Here is a 19,950-nt window from a genome sequence, read left to right on the forward strand (position 1 = left end):
GATTTTCTATGGCATAGATTATCACCTCATGAGAAATTCCAAGTTTCTTCATTTGATATGCCACTCTTCAATAGACAGTTTTGGAATAATTTGTAGGATATGGTTCCTTTTTTACCTTTAGAAAATTATGTATTATGCCCAAATTTCTGAAATACTTTACTGCAGTAAATAGTACATGGTCAGAATCATTGTTTCCTTTAACATAAAACTAATATGGGCAAAATTGTTCACCTGAATTCAGATCTTTTGGCTTCAATTGCCATTCTACTTCATTAGCATTTTCCTACCTCCATAAAAGCTATCATTTAAATTTTTTGTTTAATTTACAATTTACTGAAAAGAGTGTTTTAAAAACTTTTATAATGTTTGTATTGCAATTGAGGACATTTTCAATAAATATCTTAAAATTGAGGTCCTCGCTAAGTATTCCTTTTGTACTAGAACTCAGATTTCTCTGGTGCAACTCCATTGCCTGCAATAATATTTATGAAAACTACAAATGCCAGCACACTATTTCAATACTCTACTCAGTTGTTCGTATCTAAATATCTTGTTAGCTATGAAACAAGCCAAATACAAAATGCTGAATATGTAGTACCAATAAACAGATTCTTCACAGAGGAAGGCAGGAAAACACTAATTTTCTACAATATGTCACTAGTTTATTAGCTCTTCAATAATATTATTCAGGTTATATCAAGTATAAGAGGTTCTTTTATCTAGGTTCTAAAGGGCATAAAAAAGGATGCATATAGTCAGATTTAGTTTTATAAACTTTTGATGTTTCTCTTGCTCTGCATCTTACTGTGACTATGTGGAGAAAAAGACAAATGTACATTTAAGTTATTAGTGGTTACATGAGTTTTGCTTATATGGATTTCTGCTTATATGGATGTCATAAATGACAAGATAAAATAAAGTAGTGAAGTTTGATAAACTCATCTGTGCCCTGTAAACTTTAGTCCACTAACTGCATAACTTGATTCAGTCACTATTTGTTAGTTTAAAAAGTGATTTTTGCAAGCTGCAAACCAGACTTTATTACACATTTCTGAACCAGGAAAGGGTAAACTCTGACACGGTTCCTGTGTGCCACAGACTCTTTGGGGAATAAAAGTTCTGCAAAAAATAAAATAAAATAAAATATATAAGAGTTTCCAAACTCTATTTTTAAGAAAGCTTGAGTTTTCCTCTATGATTAACCTGCACTCTGTGTTCCCTTTTACCCAAGGCATGATCCTTAGGTCATTTCTTTTAAGGTTTAGTTTCTGGGAAGTTTTCAGCAAACCTATCTCATGCTTTGTCCCAGTTTGTTTGTTTTTGTTTTGGAGAAGGTGAACATCTTCAATTGAGGATTGATTGCCTGTCCCCAAGTCTACACGTGTTCGCTGAAGCTGAAGCTGAATCAGAGTTTTCATTCCCAGCCATCCTTCCCCAGGCCCTCACCTTTTATCCAACCCATCTTCTCCAACATCTTACTTTTGTTGCTGTCAGTAATTTCAGAAAGAACAAATGCAGGAGAATTATCTCTTTGGAAAGTTCCTTCACTTCCAATCTGCTCACTATGTTTTCCACCTCTATTTTTATATTTTAGATTCTTCAATGTCTATTTATCTTCATAGTCTGTTTCTGTAAACATATTTTACTTGTATTTTCTTTAATCATTTTCTTATTTTCAACTATTTTTTCTCCTTACTAGAGTCAGTCCAATTAACAATTCATCTTTCTTATCAAGGCAAAGGTGAGCTCTAACTTGTAGTTCACAGCCAACCCAGGTATCACTGCTAGGGTGAGTGTAAAAGGGTAACACAGTCTCTCCAATTTTCACTTCATGACTATGCTCAAGTACATAAGGGTCACATTAATTTCCAGTTGAACAATCCATTTTCCATTAACAATTATCCCCTTTTGACTGCCTTGATCTACAAGGACATAACTTTTTAAGTCATGGTCAAAATAAATTTCTGCATGAAACTTACTGATACCAACTTCAGGGATTCAAAGAGCGTGCTCAGGATCATTTTCTCTTTCAATTGCAGCAGGTTTTACAGCAGTAATGATAAAGAGTGACCCTGTATAAAACACAGGTGATCCAATGACAATCACTCTAATACATGGGCCAATTTTTTTTTCTCATTTTCCTCCTCAGTATATTCTGCATTTACGTTCCCTTCACTGGTAACGTGAGGAGGACTGCACTGGGGCCACAATGGATGCTTGGGGAGCCAAGAGGCCACGGGAATGCAGGTATCGAAAGGCAGCCTGTGGTCCCCACCAGGACACGCCCTGACACGGTTGCTTGGAGCCAAACGGGGCTGTGGACAACTAGCAAGGGGACGGCTGATGGCCCTTCCCGATCTGCGAGGTCTGGAAATCGGAAAACTCCTGAGAACTATTACATCTTCCTCAGCTATAGTAACAGCAGGAGGAGCCTAGGAGAAGTCAAGGGGCCAGAAGCGATCGGGCCCTTCCTGGCTTGAGCCAGAAACAGTGGCCAAGAGAGTTTTAAATAAAGTTTCCATGTGTCTAGATAGGACCTGCTGATTACTCTTAAATTTTTTCCACATTTATTGAGCTATGATTTACACATTGAAAAGTGTATACATTTAGGGTGTAAAATAGAGTGCTTTGAGATGTGTATCTCTTCCCACTTTTCCCCACTTCCTAGCCCGTGGTAACTACATTTGACTCTCTGTTTTTAGTTTTTCTTTTCTTTTCTTCTTTCCTTCCTTCCTTTTCTTTCTTTCTCTCTTTCTCTTTCTTTCTTTCTCTTTCTTTCTGTTTCTTTGTCACTCTCTCTTTCTTTGATTCCGCAAATGAAATCATGCAGTATTTGTCTTTCTTCTCTTTCACTTAGCATAATGTCTTCAAGGTTTATCAATATTGTTGTAAATAAACTAATTTCTTTATTACAGCTGAAATTACCTCTCTCACACAGTTTATCCATTTATTTGTATCAGAAGAGTGCAGATACCCTTGGCTATACTGTTTTTATATCCTTTGGCTACATACTCCAAATTGGGATTAATGGTACTTCTAATTTACAAATTTTAAGGAATCTCCATACTTTTTTTTAACAATGGCTGCACCAATGGACACGCTCAGCAACAGTGTACAAATATTCTCTTTTCTTTTCACTCTAACACTTTTTATCTTTTGACTTTTCTATAATAGCTATGCTAACACCACGATAATGTGGTATTTCATTGTGATTTTGATTTTAATTACTCTGATAATTGGTGATGTCGAGAATGCTTTTATATATATGCTGTCCGTTTTTAAGTCTATGAAAAAAAGCTATTTAGATATTTTGTTCAATCAATAATAAAACTGGTTTTTGTTTTGTTCTGCTGTGGGGTTTTTTTTCATATTGATTAGTGTGACATATAATTTGGATAGTATCATATTATCCCACATATGGATTACAAATATTCTCTCCCATGCAATATACTATCTCTGTATTTTATTGATTGTTTTATTTATTGTGCAGAAACTTTTTACTCTGATACAGTTCCACTTTTTTATTTTTGCTTTAGTTGCTTGTGTTCTTTATGTCGAATCGAAAACATCATTGCCATGACTAGTGTCAAGGAGATTTCTCAATATTTTTTATAGAAAATTCACGATTTCAGTTCTTATCAGAACTGAAATTAAATTCTTAATTTATTTTAAACTCAGTTTTGGGATGATATAAGAGAAGAGCTCACTTTTTGTGAGCACATATCTAGTTTTTTGTACACCATTTCTTGATGTCATTTTCTATTTCTTTTCTAATTCTGTGGTAACAGTTGACTATATATGTGTGAGTCTATTTCTGGCTCCTGCATTCTGTTTCATTGGTTTTTATGTAGGTACTATACTATTTTGATGACTATAGCTTTGTAAAATAGTTTGAAATCAGGAAATTTGAGGCTTTCAGCCCGTTTGTTCTTCTCAGTATTTGGCTATTTGGATTCTTTTGTGCCTCCATACTAATTTTACAATTGTTTGTTCTACATTTATTTTAATGGCATTACAATTTTGACAGAAATTTAACCCTAGAACTTAAAGCATAATAATTAAAAAAGAAATTTATTTAACTATGTAGATAACTACATGTAGTATATATATTTTAACAATATTAATTTTTAGAATCCATGAACACAGGATATAGTTCCCATTTTTGTATTCTACAATTTCTTTTATCAACATTTTATAGTTTTCGGTATGCAGATCTTTAATATTCTTGGTTAAACTCGTTCTATTTAATGAATTATTTCATTCTATTTGATAATACTGTAAATGGAATTGTTTTGTTTATTCCTTTTTCAGAATATTTTGCTGTTACTGTATCAAAATGCAACTGATTTTCATGTTAATTTTGTATCCTGCAACTGTACTAGTTTGTTAGGTATAACGGGGTTTTGTTGTTGATGGTGGTGGTGCAGGTGGTGAAATAGTGGGCATTTTTAATCCTAGTTAACACTTTAAATTGATAGTTGCTATTATCATTTCATAATTCTTTACAATATGACCAGATGAATTACTGCTGTCTTGAATTCAATGGAATTCACATGTTCCCATTTAAAATAATTTTGTCTGTTTTGTCTGGGCCCCGGGATGGGGGGCATCCCATGGGAACCGGGAGATTCCAGATGGGGAGGGAGAAGCAAGTAGGGAGGAGGCTGACCAGGAGAAACAGAGAGTGGTTCTGGGGACAGTAGGGAGGAGAGGGGTCCTGTCAGAAACCAAGTGGGGAGAGAGAATGTACCAGGAAACAGGTTAAAGGTAAGAGTGGGCAATAGGACTGCTCTTTTTCAGGAGCTTTTTAGTTTAAGTTCCATTTGTCTATTTTTCTTATTGTTTCATCTGGTTTTGAGATCTTACTCATGAATTCTTTGTTCAGGCCAATGTCCAGAAGAGTTTATCATAGGGTTTCTTCTAGAATTTTTATCATTTTAGGTCTTCATTTTAGTCTTTTAATTCATATTGAGTTGATTTTTGTATATGGTGAGAGCGACAGGTCACATTTTGTACTTCTGCATATGGCAATATAATTTTTCCAGTGCAATTTGTTGACTGGGATGTCATTTTCCCAGTTATGTTTTTGGTGACTTTGTGAAAGATCAGTTTTGTGTAGATTTGTGGCTTTATTTCTAGGTTCTCTATTCTGTTGCATTGATCTATGCATCTGTTTATATCAGTACCATGCTGTTTTGGTTATTAAAGCCTTCTAGTATGTGATTCTATGTGAACTTAATATTTTTCTAATTCTGTGACAAATAACATTGGCATTTTGATAGGAATTGCATTTAATATGTTGATTGTTTGGGGAAGTATGGTCATTTTGATGATAATAATTCTTCCAATCCATGAGCATAGGATGTTTTTCTCATTTGTTTGTGTCATGTACAATTTATTTCATCAATGTTTTGTAGTTTTCCTTGTGGATATCTTTAGCCTATACGATAAATTGTATTTCTAGTTATTTCACCTTTTTTCCAGCTATTGTAAAAGGAGTTGACTTTTTAATGTGATTTTCAGGTTGTTCATTATTAGTGTATAAAAATGCTACTAATTTTTGTACATTGATTTTTGTATCCTGAAATATTATTAAATTCTTTTATGAAATCTAGAAGTTTTGGGTGGTCTTTAGATTTTTCTAGGTGTAATATTATGTAATCATCAAAGAGGGACAATTTGACTTCCTAGTTGAAATCATATGTATTGCCCACCAAGATCAACAGACAAAATCCATGGGGAGGGCACTGATGATGGTATTATCCTTAAAGTGGCCATGTGATTATGGTTGGAAGCCTAGGCTGAGAAACACTTAGCTAAGAATTGCCTCTCAAGTTTCAATGTACATATAAATCATTTCCAATTCCAGGCCTCTCTCTTAGTAATGTGATTCTGCAGGTTTGGAAGGGGTCCATGAATTGACTTCTTTCAAAAGTCTCCTCTTGATGCTGATGTTTCTTCCAGTACATCCATTGTAGTGGCACTAGCTAGAGAAAGTAGGCACAGCACACAGAGTTCCTGACACCCAACATGCTTACCACAACATAAATACTTTTGGCCCAAAGTGAAAACCACCAATCACCATTCAGAAACATGTTATTCTCAGCTGGCTCTGTAAAGTTTACAGAGGCTAGAGAAGGCATCAATGTTTGAGTAAGTCTGTATTTGGAAAACATGTACACATGAGTTAATACAATGTATATTTAGCATGTACTATTTCAATCTATTTAGCCATTTCCCTGTCACTTTTTATAACACACAATAACAAGAAATTTAACTAAACCTCTTAGAGTTCTTTAGGAATATTATATAATAAACTAAAAAATTTATTTTTACTATAGTTAAAGAAATAGGAATAATCACAATAGCAATGATTCTTCTGTCCATGAATAGCCCTTCAGGTGATAACATCAGAACTCACAACAACAACATAAGGGAAGTGGAACAAATGTAGCCAAAGTCCCCTGTACACCTCCCTTCTCTTTTCTGCCCACAGAATGTTGAATTTAATTATTTAGCCATTTGCTCTGGAATGAAAGTATCTGGACAGTAGAAAGTGTGAATCTGTTTCATCTGTTTTTCTAATGGTCATATGATATAGTTTAGATGTCTCCTCCAAATCTCATATTGAATTTTAATTCCTAAAGTTACAGGTGAGCCTGGTGGGAGATGATTGATTCATGGGGATGGATTTCTCAGGGCTTTGTGCTGCCCTTGTCATAAGAAGTACTCACAAGTTCTAGTGGTTTAAAAGTGAGGCGTATCTCTCCCCCATCTTTCCTGTTCCCACTTCTACCATGTATGCCTGTTCCTATTTCAACTTTCACCGTGACTGTAAACTTCTTTATAAGTTAATATTGTTACAAAATTTCACTTAATTTTCTTATAAAGTTACCTGACAAAATTTTGTCATAATACAATATTATGACATCATGATGTATTATGATATTATAATTGGTACATATTATGACACCACAATATATTATATCATAATTCACGACCATTATGATGTCACAGTATATCAAGACATCATAATATATGCATAATAACATCACAATATATTATGACATCATAATTCATGGTGATATCACAATACATTATGACATCATATTTGTGTGCATTGTGACATCCCAATATATTTTAACATCATAATTCATGTGTATTGTGACATCATAATATACTGTGATGTTATAGTTCATATGTATTATGATATAACAAAAAATTTTGTTAGGTAATTTTATAAGAAAATTGAGTTAAATATGGTAACAATGTTAACATATAAACTTAATAGAACCTAAGAATATTATCTGCTCTTGTGTGAATCTGCTTTATGATATTATAACATATCAAAATGGTTTATATGTCAAATAAATTTTATACGATAATATGATATCAATATATAATGGTATTATAAGTTTCATTTAAATGCTATTTAAATGCAGACAATTTTGTTAGGCAGTGTCTGTCTACCACTGGATAATTTTTAGGGGTCCACTATTTGCACAGACAGCACACTTGGGAAAACACAGACTCACTCAGAACAGTCTCTTCTCCGAATTTTTCCCCTCCTCAGGCATCCGTTCATCAGTCAACCAAGTAATTGGAGAGCAGAGGGCAAGTACTCCCTAACACAGAAGGTCTCATTCCTGCATGCTTTTCTTAGAAGAGGGAAAAACAAGAAGGTCCTTTTGGGGGATACTTGGTGGGACATACAGTAAGCCTTCTATAGTCTGGGAGCCCTAACCAGCAGATACAGACTTCTCAGTAGGAAGGGATGAGGCAACTGTCCTGAGCCTGGAGCTCCACCATATCTTGTCCCATCTCGTTTAGGCAATTTTGAGAGGCTGCTCTGGAATGTGTCTCGATGGTGGATATTGGGAAACAACCAGGCTTTGATGAGACTCAGATGGTGTCTGTTGTGTGAAGACAGGAGCTGAATGCTCAGGATCTAGGCTGTTTTTCTTGTGGTCAGTGGGGTTACCTGTTTGGGACCAAGTCCATTTTCACTAATGAGACTGAATAAATTCCACAGAACAGAGTACAGCTCGCAGGATGACAGAGGAAAGGTGAGAAACAAGAGAACTTTCTCTCTCTACTTAGAGTTTTTGCTACTTTAAGAATCATAAGCTGATTAAATTACCATCAGCTCTAATCTAATCAAATTGATTCTATTGCATTTGATCTAATTATCTTCCCCCATGTTAAGGTAGAATGGGCCATTTTATTTGGTATGTACTTTTTCTCCACATTTTTATTTTATCATATATGTATGTATGTAATACAATCAACCATAATTTTAATTTGACATGTCTAAACATTTGAGAAATTATAATATCTATGTACACTATTTTAACACTATGTATAATGCCCTTTCTTTGCAAACCGTATAACACATTTCAATATAGGTATTGTTATACATAAAATGTTTATTCCGAAACAGAATGCTTGTTCCTCAGTACCACAAGGAAACATCAGCATTCAGACAAAAATTTTTCTCAGCAAGGCAATTTTACTTTTTGCAGAAAGAGTGCTCCTCACAGATGGAACAATGGTGAGAGCACACTTAAACAGAGGAGAAAAGCAATTTTTATCCTTTACACAACTTGTCCCTGCAACTGTGTCCTGTCTCCATTGGCTAGAGCTGGACCTCACAATCTAAGCTAAACCTGACTGGCTAATAACTTAAAACTTTCCTGAATAGGTAAGGGCAAGGGAGAACAAAGGAAAAGAGGAAGTTGTTTGCAAAAAACTTAGAAGTAACATTTCAAAACAGGGAAGGGGCATAGGGTGTGAGCTGTGACATCTAAAACAAATATCTTGGTTAAAGTACGAGGACATAGAATGTACTCATTCACTTATACCTAACAGCTACATAGGATAAGGCATAACAAAGAGTTATTAGCACACATCAAGGAGGCTTGAAGGAAGTTAGTATTTAAAAGAAACTGTTATTTCTAACACTTATGAATTATTCTTTAACAAAAAGGGAAATTTTGAAGAGGAAACTTTTTTACTTTCTACAGGTATGTTTAATTCTGGGTCTTGAATAATAAGCAGTATCATAAATCATTCCAGGTAGGAATTGGAACAGAAATTATTATAAAATGATTCCCTTATCTTCTGATTCCTGTGCCCCTGGCTCTGTTTTTTTGTTTTTGTTTTTGACACTATGACAAGGCTCAGAAAATGTCTCCTATTAACTGTGTCTAGGTCCCTAGTAAAACTATAGCAAGAAACTTTTCTTATTGAGGCCCTAATAAGAGCCAGGAAGAGAAAACTTAGCCAATAAGAGTAATCCACGCCCAACTGAGGGACATATAAAAGGTGAGTCCAGCAGAATAACTCACACTCTGAATCTGGAGGTGAGAGAGAGAGCACCTTTCACTTGAGTTTGAACACGGGAAAAGGAAATGAAAACTCTGATCCCCACTGCTCCTCCATCCAATGCCCCACTGACCAACCTTTCTTCAAACAGATTTCCTTTACAGAAAAGGGCTCAGATGAGAAGGAACCATTCAAAGAAAAAGGCAAGAACCCCTCTTCCCATTCTAGTGAGAAGCACATGTAAAGGCAGGTAAGGCCTTGGGCTGTTGCTATGAAGTCCCCAAGGAGGGTTGGCATCAGGGATACTGAGCTATGTGTCTTTGAAAGGGTTTTATTTTGAAATTGGGATTGGGAAATGACTCAGATCTCTAAGGAGACTTTGAGAAATGTTTTCACTCATGACACTGGCAGAAGAGCTTCACTTGAAAGGCTGATCCACTAATATTTGTCAGGGACTGACTATGGTACTCTGTGCCTGGGAGAGGTGAGTCACCTAAACTCCGTGTTGCACTCAGATCAAAGTCTAATCCAAATGAAAAGAATTCTGAGGAAACTAAGCTCAAAGCCAGAAACAGCACTGCTAGATCAGGTAAAATTTGACTCTTTCAAGGTAAAAAGAGACAGTGCTGCAACACAGTCTCCCCTGGCAAGGAAACTGGGAGCACTTTGGCAGCCAGGGCCTTGTAGATTCTTGACTCTGGAGAACAGAGGAGAGATGGGTTTTGTTGCAACTTCAGTTTCTGTGTGTCCAGGATAAACTAAGCCTTCTAGGGTGTTTGATTGGAGGTACTTACTCAAACTCTTGTTTTAGAATAGAACCAGAGTAGAGCTCGCCTGAGGGAAACTCCAAGTAAAGGAAAATCGGCTCCAAAGACAGCTGCCAAGACAGAGCAGGTAGAATCTTGCTTTTTTTCCCCCTAAGGGGCAACCAAGCAGAAGACTTTTATACAGGGATTGAGCAGTAAGAGGGCTTCTTAGTGACTGAGATAATTTTGGAGCTCCTGGCACTCAGAGGATATTTGGGGACTCAGAAAGGGTTAAGCTTCACTTCATTAAAATGGTTAGGAAGGAGAAGAAGAAACAAATGAGATTCACCTGAAGGTGCAGGGCAGGTTGTGGAAATGAGGGTCTGTGGGCACCGTTCTGGAGAGTCTCTCACTCATGTGCTTTCTCTGCAGGGATCTGTACAGGAAAATAGTGCAGCTTGATGTTGAAAAAGAAACTAAAGTCCTCTACAGTTTTGCAAAGCAGTGGAATCCAAGAAACCTGTGATGCCCACCATACAGGTCCTTTCATGGCTTGCACTGGGTGCAGCAAGAGGCACAAGTCTCGGGCCCCTGGAGTTCAATAGTCATCACTTTGGAAAGCTTAGTGAATTTCCAAGGTGAGTCAAAGGCCGTTTATCAAAACCCATCCCATGTGTCGGTGCAGCAGGTCCATTCTCCACTGACCTGGGAGAAGCTCACTCAGCTTGCCTGACTCTGGGGGCCTCTGTGTGCCCAGGAGCAGACCTTCTATGCCATGACCACCCAGGCAGGTTATGTCTTCCTTGCTAAGAAGTGGCTTGTTTCAGCCACACTGCCTGGCCCTAAGGATTCAGCTCCGGATAGAGAAGCCCACCCCTTGCCTGGGCAGGAGATAACTGAGCCTGTCAGTGGATCAGATGAGGCTTCAGCTGGGTGCACCCTCATCCTATTCAGCAGGGAAGACACTCTTGGAATGAAAGCAAGAACCCGCTATTTCTCAGATTCTTCCAGATGACCAGCAGTGACAATGTTAAATGCATAGTGTTAATAAATGACAGAACCTGAGCAGTCATAAGAAAGGAACTTGAACAATATACTCAAAATAGTGAACCTTGCATTTTGTAGAGGGCTAAGATTATACACAAATTATGTATTTCCTGTTAGACATTGGATGTTTTGGATGTCTCATGACAGTTAGGCATTTCTATATAATCAGACAAACATTAAGAGGTAATCATTCATATGCTTTTGCATATTTTAAATTGTAGCAAAATAAATATAAAATTATGTTATTCTCTTTTAATTCATAAAAGGTTGTACTCTCTCACTCTCCCACACTGAACCCATGGAACACTAATATCCACAAATATTTAATAGTACTCTTCATGAGAAAATGTCAACATATTTTTACAGTTTAATAAAATTATGGGGAAATCACCGCACAAGGTGTTCACTAATAGTATTTTTACATAAAATTGAAGTCAAGATATGTTAAATGTAATTGATCTTATGTATCCTTCTCCTGACTCATATTTGCCTCATTTTAAATTTTCTAAATTTAAACTATCTTCTATTTGATACAATTCAGTTGATCATACTGTATTGTAGAATATTAAATGTAATATAAATATTGTAATTTATTTTACATATTGTTACATTTTATATTTTTCATCTTGCATTTTGCAGTGAGATTATGAAATCCTTCATCACCTAAATATATTTTTTGTTTTGTTCTCTGCTTCATAATTTTCATATGCATAATGATATAAACATTAATGTTTTTGAGAATATTCAATATTCAATTTTAGAGGATTTTATCTAAAATTTTAGATGTTTTATCCACACTGAATTTTTATTTACTCCATGTGTGAGTTGGAGGAATTTTTACCTTCACTTCTGCTTTATTTTCACCATGACCCCTCACACCCCACAACTCTTGTTTTGGTCAAAGAACAGTGATTTATCATTCCAGTAAATGGAGCCAATTCAATGAAAATATTCAGATATACCTTCGAGATACATGACTTTTGCTCTAGACAGGCACAATAAAATAAATATCACAATAATGTGAGTCACACAATTTTTCTATTTTTCCCGTACATATAAAAGTCATGTTTACACCATACTGTAGAATAAGACTGAAATAGCCTATATTTATAATAACAAGGTACAAACCTTAATAAAAAATGTATTATATTGCTAAAAAAGGCTGACACAGATATACACATACAAAAAATCACATGATGTTGGAAAAATAGTGTTAATAGAGTCGCTCAATGTAGGGTTGCAAAAAGCCTTCAATTTGTAAGAAATCCAATGTCTATAAAGAACAATAAAGTGCAATAAGACTAGGTATGCCTGTGTAACAATCAATGTTCACTAGAAATATACCTAGAAATGATACATAAAGGATGTTTACATATGTATAAAAGTAATTGACAAGTTACATATTGGGTGGGAGATAAAAATTACAAAATGATTTTTAAAGAAAATTAAAGGGTAGACCAAAACATTCCTGAGTGGACAGAATCAGTTAGACATCCTCAGTGACCTCATCTTGTTGACTTGCAAACAAGCAAAACATAATGTGAGCTATTTTTTTGTGAATGCCTGTATTTAAAAAAAAACCTTAACTTAAGCTTAAGTCATCAGAAGTACCCAAGAAGCTTATAGTAATATACGTCTACAAGGTAAACCAAAAAATACAATTCCTGTAACTGCAACAAATCAAAGAATTTTATTATTTGCTACTTCATTTTTTTCAATACAATCTTACTTCTGACACTTTGCCATTGAAATGCTAAACCTCTTTCGCTCTGGTATTCCACAATTTACAAGTTGTTTCTTACTCAAGAAAAAATTTTTGAAACAGGTTCTTGCTCTGTTGCTCATGTGGAAGGTGTACACAGAATCAAAACTCTGTGCAGATTTACATCCTGAGCAAAAGCCATCCTCCCACCTTAGCCCCATGAGTAGCTGCAATGACAGGCATGCATCACCACACCCGGCTAATTTCTTCTTTTTTGTAGAGACAGGGTCTTACTATGTTTCACAGGCTGGCCTCAAACTCTTGGGTTCAAGTAATCTTCTCAACTTGGCCTCTCAAAATGCTGGAATCACAGATATAAACCACCATTCCCTGCCAAGAAAACTTTTAAAATTTATATTGTGCTACAGTTTACTTTTTAACAGGACAAAATAAAATAAACTAGCTATATATAAATCTAACAAAAATTTGTAAAACACATGAGAAAGACCATAAAAAGTCCTTGAAATGTAAGAAAATCAGCATAAACAAATGGAAAACCACATCATGTTCTAAAGTAGAATATTCAATATTACTCAGTCATCAATTTTTAGAAGTAATTTATAAATTTAATTTTGTCCCAATAAAGATACCAACTGGTATTGGAAGCAAGCATTTTATTGCAAAACTCCTATAGATGAAAACACAAATAAGAACAGCTGAGAAAACTCTGAAAAAATAGAATGGCTATTCCACACTATGAGACAAGTTGATTTATGAATATATGGATAACTGAGTGGAACTATAAATTAAAAAATAAACCACAGTGTCTAAGAAAGTGCCTTTGTTCAGGCTACCAAAACAAAATACACTAGACTGGGTAATGTATAAACAACAGAAATGTTTGGTCACTGTTCTGGAGGCTGAAAAATTCCGCATCAAAACACCAGCAAATTCAGGGTCTGGTGAGGGTCCTGTTTCTCATAAATGGTGCTTCTTGCTGTGTGCTCACATGGCAGCTGGAAGAAGTGTGCTCCCTTCAACCTCTATTACAGAGTGTTAATTATATTTATGAAGATGAAGCCCTCCTGAGTGAGTCGCCTCCCAAAAAGCTCCACCTTTTAAAACTAGCATATTAATGATTAAATCTTTACAAATGAATTTTTACATGGAGACACAAACTCAGAGGATAGCAAAAAGTTAACTGGCAATACAAACTACAGTTGGGTTGGCATCATTAATGCTTTGGGTTTAGGCTCCAAAAAACTAGCGTATTAGGGATTAAATCTTTACAAATAAGTTTTTACAAGTAGACACAAATTCAGTCCATAGCAAAAAGTTAATCGGCAATACAAACTACAGTTGGGTTGGTATCATTAATGCTTTGAGTTTAGGAATCTATTGTTTTATCATAAAGGTAAAAACTAATGTGCTAATTATAAACTGCAATAAAATGTAGGTCAAATGAAAGATAAATCTGTATGGCAAAAAAAATCAAGTTTTTAAAGGTGAATTCTTACAGGTTGTATCCGGATTTTTGTGGTTCCTGGGGATGAATAAGACTGCAGAGATTCCTCCCGTGACTTTTTTACTGAAGTTTCTGACACTCTTACTCAATTTGAAAGTGTGTTCTGTCTTTAAGAAATTCAAAATAAAGTTGACTTCATATGCTTGATCTAAAACAATTATTCACTCAGTGCTTCTCTGCTGAGGAAGGGCACTGAATCTCACACACCCAGAAGCGTCATGTTCTGTCAGATACAGGACTTCTCCTTGAGGCAGAACCTCACCATTCACACATGATCAGAGGCTTTCCCAGGCATGCACTGCTCTGTGCTCTCCCACACAGGCCCAGACCTGAGCATCTGACTCTGAAGGTGACTGATGAACATGTGCCCTAGTACTCTCATTTACAGGGATTTTGTTTTCTATTAACGATCTTTTCCAAAGCTCTAGGGTCTTTCCTGAATCCACCTCCCACACACAGATAGATGGGCAGATTTGGACAGAAGCTTGGATCCTCACTTGAAGCCCTGCCCTATCCCACCAGCTTCTCTAGAAGTACAATGTTCTAATTACTCCTGAGAGACCACATATCAGGGCATCTCTCTGTGCCAATAATTGAATAAAAGTAAGAAAAAACAGGCAAAAATTTCCGCTGAGGGCTGCCTCTAAGGGTCTAGTTGCCAGACTTATATATCTTTTTCCACAAATATTGACAAACAGAATTTCATCTTTAGAAGAAAACAAAATAAAGAACAACCGCTCACAGAGGAATGAGAAAATGGAATCAATGCTCTATAGAATCCAGCTTACCTCAACCATGGGGTGGTAAGTCTCCTCAGGAAAAAGCAGTTGTGCTCGATCATCAGAAACAACTGTGGCCTCAGACAGCTGGACACTGAGAGTGCAGGATGTTCACTGGGAATCCACGCCTGCATCACAGAGAGATGGAATTCCCAGGAGAAGCTGAACCCACAGGTCCTGTTCTACCATTTGGTCTTACTGATACTACTCCTCCTCCTGGCCCAACAGGATTCCCAAACTCTTCTCTGGACCTCACTAGGGATAGTTCAGAAAGACAAGAAGTTATTAATGACCCTAAATTTCTGTAGTTTCTGGAGTCTAATTTGTTCATTTTTAGGTTTTGGGTTTCTGTCCTCCCTCTACATCCACAGAAATTTTGTGTCCTATTCCAGTACCTATAACTTTAAGTAGTCATTTTTTCTAGTCTAGTCACCCATACTATCTTCTAGTCATTTCTTTTTTTTTTCTAGTAGAGTGAGATGATATGGACACAAAAACGTCTATATAAAAGTTCACTATAACTCAGTTGAGCACCACAAACCCTCTTTGGGCTGGACTGTCATTCAGAGAATGTAAAAACCAGATTTGCCTGGGGTGGCAGTTAAGTAAATGAAAGATACATCTTGTCCAGGATTGGTCAGTGAGAAATCTCAAAGTTTGAAAATGGATGCTTATAGACCTCAGTGACATTCTCTTCATCTTGGAGTCAGTCAAGAAAAGATTTTTGGATGCTGAGGGAAAAGTCACATTCAATCAACAGATTATGTAACCAACATGTGTGGACCCAGAGAAAAAAAGGACCCAGAGAAGAAAAGGAAGTTTGCCATGCTGACAGATATAATGATAAAAGCTACAACGTGATTAAAATGCAAGTGGCCTCAAAACCTTAAAGATCACATGAATGAGCTTCAAGGGACACGTGGTGTGGCTGCAGTCAGTTGACTATTATGCTAAAGGTGAGATATGATCAATACCTCAGGAAGTGGGTAAAGACCAATGCAGTTATCATGCCCGGAATGGTCTGGGGCCTTCTAAACCATGAGACAAATAGGTCAGCTTTCTCTAAGAAGCACAGGTCTGGCATGCAGTGATGACCTCTGCATTACACATGGCTTCAAGCTTGATTTCTGGCTAAATTTTGGTATTTTCAGAGAACAGACCCTTTCCATGGACTCCAAAATGAATTACCTGACTGATCAGCAGTTAAAATTATTTCTGATTTGAATCCAAATAAAGGATGGCCTTTGCCAAATAGCCTTTAGTTTCAATGTGGAAGATTAAACAGTTAGAACACGGCCAATGACCCAAAACCCTGAGCTCTTACCATTAAGAGGAGCAACCAGCCTGGCTTCAGGTTCTGTGTAGCTCATGCTGAGGTTAGACATCCACAGCCGCCCAGTGAGCACCTTAAGGTGGCAGCTTTCTTGACTCATCAGGGAATTAGAGGCAGGCATCTAGGAAACATTCAGTAAATTGAAGACCCCATAGAGCCAGGAGTTTTGCTTCAAACAGTGGAGTGGGATGTATTAGTTCATTTTCATCCTGCTAATAAAGATATACCTGAGACTGGGCAATTTACAAAAGAAAGAGGTTTAATGGACCTACAGTTTTACGTGCTGGGGAGGTCTCACAATTATGGCAGAAGGGGAAATGCATGTCTCACATGGTGGCAGACAAGAGAAGAGAGAATGAGAGTAAAGTAAAGTGAAAAATGGTTTCTCCTTATAAAACCAACAGATCTCGTGAGACTTATTTTTTACCACCAGAACACTATAGGGAAATGTGCCCCCATGATTCAATTATCTCCACTGCGCCCCTCCCACAAAACTTGGGAATTATGGGAGCTAAAACTCAAGATGAGATTTGGGTGGAAACACAACCAAACCATATCAAGGAGTATAAAAATTTTCACCAAAGAACTTAATTTTTATATTACAGCTAAGCTGTTCCTGTGGCAGTCCAATTTTCTTTTGGAATATGTTATATTCTATGTGGCATTCTGATGTCTTGGAGAACTCAAATTTACTCACTTCAAAATTGGAATATCAAGCTGGGAAGTCCCAAGCCGTTGATGTGTCAGGATTAAGTTTTACAGGAGCTTCGTAGCAAGCTCATCAATGACTTTCAAATCAGTGTAAGCAGTAGTGTCAGGGAGACTATGTGTCAAAAACTTCAAGGGAAACCTCTATGTGAAGGCTGACTCTGTCTCTCAGAGGCTTCAAATGGAAAGAATATCAAGTATTCCTTGGCTGCTGGCAGAAGTGAACTATGTAAATCTGCCCACATAGTTCCCGTGAATCTTAACTGGAAAACAGGACTAGGGGATGTTGGGGATTTTATCAGCTACTGGCAGAGATGTTACCATTCTAGACAGGAGCATGAAGGCAGATGCTTCCAAATTGGCAGCCAATAAGCATCATCTACAGAGTTAAACTTTTTGGACATCAGAGGGTAGAGGCACTCATGATGAATTCTGCCCTGCCATTGTGGCAAATCGCAGGGAAGTTTGTCTCACTTACACTTCTCTACCTGTTCCTCACCCGGTTTAGAATAATCCCCTCTGGCACTTATGGAGCAGGCAAGGACAAAAACACCTCATCTGACAATTGCTACTATAGATTCTGATATACAAACACAACAGGACATTGACTTAGCTCAAAAGCCTCCATCTCAACTGTTATGTGACCCTCCTGCCTTCACTGTCACCCTCCCCGAACACTGTTATTTGAGTTTCCTCTTTTTAAAATTTTATTGTTCACTTTTGTTTTATGTTATCCTCTGTGTAAACAAAAATTAAAAAGTTATACTATCCACAGGACAGGGGAATACAAAAGACCAATAAAGGCTGGCACAGGTGTCTCTTGGGGATAGAAAACAGCAATGGGAGGTGTTATTCTCTCTTAAACGTTTCACCCTGAGGTCTGTGCTGTCTCCTCACCTTTGTACCATCTGGCATTAGGAAAGTATTCAGGATCAGAAGCTTCCATCTGATGAAGGAGGGTGAAGTCCAAGATCAAGATGTGGGCAGAGAGGGTTGCCTCCGAGGCCTCTCTCCTGGGATTGCAAGTGGCCGCCTTCTCCTTGTGTCCTCACATGGCTGTTTTTCTGTGTGTGCACTTTTGTATCCTTATCTCCTCTTTCATGGAGACATCAGTTAAACTGAATTAGGGCCCACCCTAAGGTCCTCATTTTAAAAACTTTTTTATTGTAACTGATAACGATTGTCTACATTTATGGTACTGTTTTGAAATATGCACACATTGTGGAATGGTTAACCCAAGCTAATTGGCATATGCGTTACCTCACATACCCATCATTTTGTTGTTTTTGTGAGAACGCTCAAAATCTACTTTCTTAGCAATGTTCAAGAATAGAATAAATTAACTGTAGTCACCCAGTGTAATTCCTCCTGTCTAACTGAAATTTTGTATAATTTGACCGTCTCCCGACTCCTCAACCTCTGCTCCCAAAAACCTCGTTTTAACGTAATTACCTCTGTAATGACGCTATCTCCAAATATAGTCACATCCTTAGGTGCTGGGGGTTAAGGTGTCAACATATGAATTTTGGGGAGCACACGATTCAGCTCACAGCAGCCTCTGTCAGGACATAACGTTTACATTGTGATCCTAGTAACCTAGCAATAGAGGGAATGACATGCAAAGATTCTGAGGAAGAAAATTCCAGGCAGGCAATTCTATTGAGCATTGGCCCTGAAATGGGAGTGAACAGGGTGAGTTTGAGGAACCAGAGACCAGTAGGAGAGGACGGGGGTGTGGAATGCAAAGGGAGGATGTGAAGTTGCAGAGCTCCGGTGAGATATGTAAACGACTGTGATTTAATTCCCTAGGCGGTGAGAAGTCATTGGAGCGTTTTAAGCAAGAGGCACAATCACATTCATATGTTTAAAACTTTTTCCAGTTGCTTCATGGAGAATCAATTCTAAAGAGGGCAAAATACGGAAACAAGGAATCTTTTTCGCATTTCAGGTGAAAGTGATGGTGGCTTTGACTGAGTGATGCGGAATAAAAATGCAGCAGGTGGGCCGGGCACAGTGCCTCATGCCTGTAATTCCAGCACTGTGGGAGGCCAAGGGGGACGGATCACGAGGTCAGGCGATGGAGACCATTCTGGCTAACACGGTGAAACCTTGTCTCTACTAAAAATACAAAAAATTAGCCGGACGTGGTGGCGGGCGCCTGTAGTCCCAGCTGCTAGGGAGGCTGAGGTGGGAGAATGGCGTGAACCCGGGAGGCGGAGCTTGCAGTGAGCCAAGGTCACACCACTGCACTCCAGCCTGGGCGACAGTGCAAGACTCCATCTCAAAAAAAAAAAAAAAAAAAAAAAAAAAAAAAAAAGGCTGGGCGCTGTGGCTCAGGCCTGTAATCCCAGCACTTTGGGAGGCCGAGATGGGCGGATCACGAGGTCAGGAGATCGAGACCATCCTGGCTATTCCGGTGAAACCCCGTCTCTACTAAAAAATGCAAAAAACTACGAGGTGGCGGGCGCCTGTAGGCCCAGCTACTCGGGAGGCTGACGCAGGAGAATGGCGTAAAAACCCGGGAGGCGGAGCTTGCAGTGAGCTGAGATCTGGCCACTGCACTCCAGCCTGGACTCCGTCTCAGAAAAAAAAAAAAAAAAAAAAAAAAGAAGTAAGTGGATTGGGCATTCATTTGAGCAGGAAGCTATAGAACTGCTGGTTTGCTGCATGAAAGGGGAAAGGGTTTTTAAGACTACTACTACATGTTAGGCAAGTCAGGAGAATTTCCAGAGATATGGCGGGGCACTTTCTGAGATAGGAAAGATTGGGAGAACAAGATTTCAGAG

The 19,950-nt window shown here is 37.6% G+C and overlaps 1 long non-coding RNA gene and 2 pseudogenes across 1 annotated transcript; 1 reads left to right on the forward strand and 2 right to left on the reverse strand.

Annotated features, from left to right (window-relative positions):
* Positions 1-1,254: 1,254 nt before the first annotated feature.
* Positions 1,255-8,001, reverse strand: LOC140711617 (angiogenic factor with G patch and FHA domains 1 pseudogene; annotated as a pseudogene).
* Positions 8,002-8,009: 8 nt separating this feature from the next.
* LOC140711618 (protein FRG2-like) lies at positions 8,010-11,085 on the forward strand (annotated as a pseudogene).
* Positions 11,086-12,243: 1,158 nt separating this feature from the next.
* On the reverse strand, positions 12,244-19,202 carry LOC140711744 (uncharacterized). The gene is made up of 4 exons (XR_012093038.1): positions 18,617-19,202; positions 15,133-15,251; positions 13,470-13,507; positions 12,244-12,680 (listed from the first exon to the last, which is right to left on the reverse strand). It is a non-coding gene; the product is annotated as an uncharacterized lncRNA (long non-coding RNA).
* Positions 19,203-19,950: the final 748 nt, after the last annotated feature.

The sequence above is a fragment of the Chlorocebus sabaeus genome, chromosome 5 (genome assembly GCF_047675955.1).
Source record: "Chlorocebus sabaeus isolate Y175 chromosome 5, mChlSab1.0.hap1, whole genome shotgun sequence".
In the NCBI taxonomy this organism is placed as follows: domain Eukaryota; kingdom Metazoa; phylum Chordata; class Mammalia; order Primates; family Cercopithecidae; genus Chlorocebus; species Chlorocebus sabaeus.